The sequence below is a fragment of the Elephantulus edwardii genome, unplaced genomic scaffold (assembly GCF_000299155.1).
Source record: "Elephantulus edwardii isolate Elephantulus edwardi_28Jun2011 unplaced genomic scaffold, EleEdw1.0 scaffold00153, whole genome shotgun sequence".
Taxonomy (NCBI): Eukaryota; Metazoa; Chordata; class Mammalia; order Macroscelidea; family Macroscelididae; genus Elephantulus; species Elephantulus edwardii.
Window position 1 is genome coordinate 6,956,879 of NW_006399903.1, and position 7,109 is coordinate 6,963,987.

The 7,109-nt window shown below is 44.9% G+C and overlaps 1 pseudogene; it reads right to left on the reverse strand.

Moving 5' to 3' along the window:
• Positions 1–5,767: 5,767 nt before the first annotated feature.
• LOC102877307 lies at positions 5,768–6,549 on the reverse strand (annotated as a pseudogene).
• Positions 6,550–7,109: the final 560 nt, after the last annotated feature.

The window sequence follows — 7,109 nt, forward strand, 5'->3', positions numbered from 1 at the left end:
GCCATAATGGCCCTGCTTTAAGTGGTTCACTGCTCCCGCAGCTCACCACGCTGTCTCTGCCTCTGCCGCCATCTTGGATCCCAAGAACTTTTTTTTTAACTGAACAGAATTAACGTTTGCTTATAATCCTGCATCTGCAGGACACAATCAGTTTAGAAATTTGTCACATGTCCTATAAAGTGAAGCTGCAGCATTCAGTAAGGCTTCCTGAAGCTTCCTTTTCAGGAACCACATAATTTCAAGCTCTTCAGAATCCTGAGTGGAGTCTGAGTGAAGGACCTGCATAGGAAGTGTTTTGGGGATTAGAATTTGTGCAGATAGTGAAGGAACCCTGGACAGCCAGGAGGACAAATGGATATGTCTTGGAGAGGGTGCAACCAGAGTGCTCTTTGGAGGCAAGAATGATAAGGATTTGGCTCACATACTTTGGACATGCTGCTAGGAGAGGCTATTCTTTGGAGAGGGACATGATGGCTAAGAAGGGTGGATGGTCAGCAAAGAAGAGGAAGACCCTCAACCAGGTAGACTGACACAGTGACTGCTGTAATGGGCTCTTGTGAGTCAGGAAGTGTGAGGATGGTGCAGGACAGAACAGGGTTCAGATCTTTTGTTCACAGGGTTGCCATAAGTTGTGCTTGACTCGGTAACACACACCACCACCAACAACAACAAGTAGCAAAGACAGCGGGACTGGACAGTGGTTTGAATCAACCAGAGGCTCTGCAGGACAGAGATCTGGTGATTGTCCTGTGAAGATGACAGCATTGGAAATCTTATGGGCCACTCCTCCTCTTCCCTGTAGGGTCGCTATGCGTTGGAATCAACAGTACAAAACCAAGGAAGTCTATGAGATTAAACTGCTGGACACTAAGCTCTGGAACACATCAAATGACATGGCTTAACCACAGCTCAGAAACTGTAACATAGCAGATGCATCTTTTGAATGAACTCTGGGCAGATAACAATAATCCTTTTCGGAGTCAGCCTGCTGGATGCTAATTCTGCTTTCAGTGATAGAAACTAGTGGTATAAACAGAGTCTGGGATTATAAGGGGGTAAAAAGCAACAGTGTCCTGACTGGTTATTTTGGGGAACTGTTTTTTTTTAGATATATTATTTTGCATTTTTCCATGTCATTGTGTTTTGTACACCGTAGTTTTGTAAAAGTTTAAGTACTATGGAATAGAAGTCTAGCTAGCTAGCAGTCCAGTGTATCAGGACCTTCCTCATGTCACAGAAGACCCATTTTTGAGAGTCTTTGATGCCTCACACTTCAGAGACAGTCTGTACAGTAGTTGGGAATGGCTGTGACTCTGGGGCCATTGTGTTTGACAGCCCATTGGCTGTTGCTGTCGACTGGACTCTGACTTATGTTGACCCTATGTGTTATGTAGAAATGTTCCAAATGGTCTTTCTGGCAGTGATTTTCACAAAAACATATCACTAGGCCTATCTTCCTCCAAGTGTCTAGATGGGTTTGAACAGTTAGACTTTCAGATAGTAGGTAAGCTCTTCACCATTTTTGCCCCCAAGGAACTTCCAGACTGCATTGCCCACATCCTGTAGTTCCACTACTATGTGTGTGACTGTGTGATCCAGAGCCCAGGACTAGAAACGACCAGAGAAGATAGCTGACGATTGTCCCTCTGAACACTGCTCAAAATGCACAAGCTTTTGTTGATATTCCTCCCCTCAATTCATGCCCTTTCTTATACCGTCCTCTTCGTTCATCCCCGCTCAGTTGACCTCCATCCTAACCTTTGTATTGGACCCTCTGGAACCTCTCTCATTTCCATTATAAGCACTTCTCTGTATCTTCCACCCATTGTAGACTGATCTATCACTATCCCATCAAGATGCTCGTTACCTTGCATTGGACCCTGTCCTTTGGTGGAGAGAGCTCATTGGACATACTAGAAAGTGTAACCCCAGCTCCTCTCTCATATCCTGAGTCTGGGAAGGCAGAGGGAATGTCCTCTTCATTTGCTGCACTTGTGTATCGCTATACCCCTTTGTGGAGTAAAACTCCTATTTGTTTTGAGTTTGCTATCTACCTTATTCACCTTAGACGTCTTCTGGCCTCACTGTCATCTACTTACCTTCTGATGTCTTCTCCACATTCTTGAAGTCCTGGGTACTGGATTCATGGCTTTCTTCTCTACACTCTACCACACCTAGGGTTATTTTGACATCCAGGTAGATAACACCAGTCTTTCAAGTATTTTAACTTCCTCCCAGGAAAACCTGATAACACAATGGTTAAGTGCTGAGATGCTAAGTGGAAGATATGACTTCTAAACCAACAGTATTTGCCCCTACCACACTTGGACAACTCTCACTGTTACTCCCTGCTCTGCTCTTAATGCCCACTCAGATTCATCTCTGGACTCTTGAACAGTGTCAACTGGCTGTCTTGATTTGAGTTCTTCCAGAAGCTGATCTGGAAAGAAGGATTCCAATTTAAGTAGTTAATATGTGAGTTAATCCCAGAAGGAGAAGGGGGAATTCGGCCAAGAAAGCTGGGAGGGAAACAATGCATCATCAAGCAAGCACTCACCATGGGCAGTTTGATTCTATTCCTACTGGGGACCTCTGAGGAGCAATGCAGAACACCTCTAAGAGTTATTTCACCTGAGAACAGCTGAAAGAAGGAGGTGTCATAGTTCTCTACCATTCTTTTAATCATTGGCTAAAGATTACTTCAACAAGGCAGTAATTGCTAAGCATTTCTTGAGGTGAAGGCAGATAGGTAGTCTGATCAAAGTACAACACAGAGAAAGGTGGGTTGTTGTGGGGGTTACCCTGTTAGCTTAGTTTTTAGGTTTTTGGTTGCTAAGGGAAAAGTTGGAGGTTTGAATCTACCAACTGTTCCATGAGAGAAAGATGAGACAATCTGTTCCTGTGAAGATTCACAAGCCTTGTAAACCCCGAGGAGCTGTCCTACAGGGTCGCTAAGAGTCAGAACTGACTAGATGGTAATGCACTTTGGGATTGAATGGGGCTGTTGCGAAGAAGCAATGGATTCTGCTTTGCCTACCATTTCAGCTTGCCTGACCCAGTTGTTATTGGGTACCTTCAAGTTGACTGACTTGTAGCAACTCTATGTACAGCAGAACGAACCCCTGCCTGACCCTGTACCATCGTCATAATCTTTGTTATGCTAAAGCCCATCATTGCAGTCCCTGTGTCACTCCGTCTCATTGAAGGCCTTTCTTTTTTTTGGTGAAACTTTATTTCACTTACCATGATGTCCTTCTCTAGGGACATCATGACCCTTCCTTACAACATGACCAAAGGATATGAGACCAAGTGTCATCCTTGCTTCTAAGGAGCACTCTGGCATCACTATTTCCAAGATAGACTTGGCAGTTCTTTTGGCAGTCCAATTGTTTTTGCTAACACTGCAATTCAAAGGCATCAGTTCTTTGGTCTTCCTCCCATTTTCATTGTCCAAATTTCACGTGCGTGTAAAGAAACACAAAATACTATGGCTTAGATCAGGCAACCTAAATCTTTAAACTGACGTCCTTGGTCTTTAATACTTTGTTGTTGTTATGTGCCATCAAGTAGCTTGCAACTCATAGCGACCCTATGTACAACAGCCCTAAACTCTGCTCTGTCCTGTGTAAATCGCATGATCTCTGACACACCCATCCCGACAGGAAAAAAAAAAACAAAACACACCAAAAACCTGTCTACACACCTATTCTACAGGACACATCACCTTCACTCGGGAAACATTACCCCTAAACTTAAGAGACACTGGTCACAGCATAAGAAACTATCAGCAGCCAACGTGTTTGGAAACACAAAAGCCAAGGAAGCTTCAGATATAAGCTATCAGATCAAGGGCTGCACAATGGGAGATCGATGTTGAAGGGAGTGGGTGGAATTGGATGGGTATTCTGGTTGGTGGTGGAGCAGGGAGATAAGTGGGTCACGACACGTGTTCCAAAGGCAGGGACAACACTGATACTAATGGTTAACTCCACAATAAGGGATATATCTTTCATTTTTTTTTTATAAAATGCTGTCTGTCTGATACTTCTCTAAATCTGAACATTTAGATTAAGACAGACTAGGAAGAAGGATTGGCCATCCACTTCTGAAATAACAGGCCTCTGAAAACCCTATGTACAAAAACCTTTAATACTTTAGAGAAATAAAATCAGCAAATCCGTTTAGTAGCAGATTAGCCTGTTGCAATACGTAGTTTGATTTCTTGATTGTGGTTTCCATGGATGTTGAGTGGGGTGTTAAGTGACATGAAAGCATTGATAACACCAATCTTTTCCTCCACGTATCATGATATTGTCTACTGACCCAGTTTGGAGATTTTTATTTCCTTAAGGTGTTTTCACACTCCCGGGCATGCAGTGGTGCCTCCCCCCACACACACCAGACACACTAAATTTCAAGTCTTTATATATAAAATAAGTCTATGTGCCCCGGGAAGAGCAGAGGGATACCTGACAGCATCCAAGGGGGGGAGGCCCAGGCAGCCCCAAACCATCCTGCCTCTTCAGCCGCTTTATTAGCTCAATACACTGTGTTACAGGTATCCACTGCCTCCTCTGTTGCCACCCCACCCCCCTACAGTCGGGGCAGCTGGCTGGGCCATCCTTGTGTCCATGGGTCTCAAAGTCCCTGGGCCCACTGCCCTCAGCTGTGCTGGAACCCTTCCTCAGCCTCACGAACGATGGCATTGCTCTCCAGTAGAACTCGATGCCGAATGGAACAAGGATGAACAGCAAGGATGGCGATGCCAGCTCCTGAACACCTTATCCTGCTTCCTTCGTATCATGAATATGAAGGGACCCTTCAATGGTGCTTCTTTTCCATCTTCTCCTCAGAGAACACGGCCTTTGGAGCACTCACTGGTGGAAGGAGGTGGTGCATGATCGAGCCTGGGTCTCCTCGGTCACCTCCTCGTCCACCCCTCTCTAGGTGGACTCCTCAGTCCCCAGCTTTCTCTCCTCGTTCCCAGCTCAAGCTACTCCTCTCTACCACAGGCCTGCTATCTGGGCTTTCTGTGGGTCCTGTGTCTTGAAGATGCCTTTGAGGTGTGGTGCTGGAGAAGAGACTTGAACATACCATGGACTGCCAAGAAAACAAATCGGTCTATCTTAGAGAGGGTGAAACCAAGTCTCTCTTTGGAGGCTAGGATTTTGAAGCTCTGCCTCACTTACTTTGGGCACATGTCCAGGACAGATCAGTCCTTGGATAAGGACATCATGCTCAAAAGGTGTAGGGACAGTGTAGGAAGGGGAGACCCTGGATGAGATGGATCGATGGGCAATGGGGGTTGGTGTGTCAGAATTAGAGAGACTGACTCAGGGCAGGGAAGGGTTCAGAGGTGCTATACACAGGATCGCTATGCATCGCAGGTGACTAAATGGCACATAACAATAACATACTTTGACAGGTTTGGAAGCAGGAGTGGCACCCACGTCCTAACAACTTGCCTCCAGAAACTCTATGAACTTTGATAAACATCGATAGTTGTAGAGGCGCTTTCAACATATGGTGCTGTTAAGTGCCATTGAGTCATTGACGACTCATAGCGACCCCATGAATGAAAGACCTGAGCACTGTTCATAGAGTTTCCGGAGGTGAGCAGTTTCGGAAGTGGATGTCGCTCCTGCTTCCACAGAGCACCCAACAGCTTCGTCACAGATCCAGCATGTCTTGCAGCATAAAGCGAATTCTGGACGATGTCATCTTTTCTTTAATGATTATTTCCCATTTGGTGAAAACACTGATCCATTCAAGGCTTGGCGTTCTCCAAGTCCAGGTCTTTGCCGATAGTGGTAGCAGACGGCACAGGAATTACAGACTCTTCATCACGGTTCTTACATAGTTGAACCACATAGTCGGGCATTATGGCCTCTGTTAACATCTTCAGCTTCAACAGTTCCCCAGGAAACTTGACATTCCCAAGACAGCTCTGCTGGGCTGTATCTGCAGCCTCTTCTAGCTCTTCCTTCGGGCACCCTCGTTCTTCTTCTATAGTGGCTTCACCATATCTTCCTTCTTCTCCTAAAAAATGTCATCCTCCTCATTGTCTTTCTCAGACTCCTGGCATCAACTCCAACAATAGTTTTTGGAAGTTCACAGTTACCAATACCTTTTCTATCATGGGAACTTTTAGTGCCATGAGGCAGTGGCACATGTTGACCTAGGAAACAGAGAAGTAGGTTTCTGAAATGGCTTTTTCAAAGATGAGGTCAATGACCCTTTTGAGGATTTCCTCAGGGTCGATGGCCAACTGTGTCACTTGTTCCATCAGCCACTGGAACATCTGGGGTGTCAGATTATTCAGGATGGAGTGTGCCCTGTGGAGTACACCCTGGGCTTTGCTTCCATCACATCCTCTTCCAGTCGGTCCTCGTTGGCTGTTGTCTGCTTGCTGCTGGGTTTCCAGGCCTTCTCCGCTTTGTTCAGTTTTATGTTTTCAGTCATTAACACTGAGACAATGATCTTGCGTGATTCCTTTTGGGGATCCTGTTGAGAGTGGTAGGGTCCCACGCCAGCCTGTGGCCCTCGGGGTTAAAAAGTCAATTTCAAGTTGTATTCTGACCACAGTGTTGTGAGAGATAGGATATTATCCCAACACATACATGGGCCAACTGTTAATGCAATTATTATTCAAGTATATGCTCCAACAGCTAATGCCAAAAGAAGGAATTTGGAGATTTTTAACAGATCTTGCTATTTGAAATTGACCAAACATCCAATCAAGATGTGTTAATGATAATTGGTGATTAGAATGCAGAAGTTGGAAATAATGAAGAAGGAATGGTAGTTGGAAAATACGGACTTGGTGACAGAAATGAGACCAGAAATAGAATGTTCTAGTTTTGTATATTCAAGGATTTCTTCACTGCAAATTTTTTTTAAAAAGGGGAATTGATTCCATTGAGCTGTGGTGTTAGAGCACATTGACTGCCAAAAGAACAAACATATATGTCTTGGGGAAGGTGCAGTCAAAGTGCTCCTTGGAGGCAAAAATGATAAAGCTTTGTCTCACATACTTTGGGCATGCTGTTAGGAGAAGCTAGATATTCATTGGAGATGGACATCACATTTGGTTAAGATGGGGGGGTGTG